The sequence below is a fragment of the Neopelma chrysocephalum genome, unplaced genomic scaffold, assembly GCF_003984885.1.
Source record: "Neopelma chrysocephalum unplaced genomic scaffold, ASM398488v2 Primary Assembly neopelma1_84, whole genome shotgun sequence".
NCBI lineage: Eukaryota > Metazoa > Chordata > Aves > Passeriformes > Pipridae > Neopelma > Neopelma chrysocephalum.
This window is the reverse complement of record NW_020897746.1, coordinates 6,696,986-6,697,358: the sequence shown is the minus strand read 5'-3', so window position 1 is coordinate 6,697,358 and position 373 is coordinate 6,696,986.

Here is a 373-nt window from a genome sequence, read left to right as displayed (position 1 = left end):
TGACCTCTGCACACCTGCCAAGAGCTGGGATATCAGTTTGATACCCAAAGCATCTCTCTCCCTCCCCCTTCCCTCTGCCTTGCTGGGATCAATGAAGGCACCCGCAGTCGCAGGATACACCTTTTCACACCTGCCCTGAGCCGGGATTTTCGTTCGCAGCCCAAACCCTCGCGTCCCCTCCCTTCTTCCGCGACATCCCGAGCCACCCGCCGGGCACCGCGGCCCGGGGCAGCCCCTGCCCACCTCCCCGTGCCGCGCAGCCCCCCTGACTCCGCCAGCGCTGCCTTGCTGCGCCCACTTTCCCCATCCGCAGCAAGTGGGAACCATCCTCTCCCCGCGCCAGGTGCGCCTCTTAAAAAAAAAAAAAAAAAAA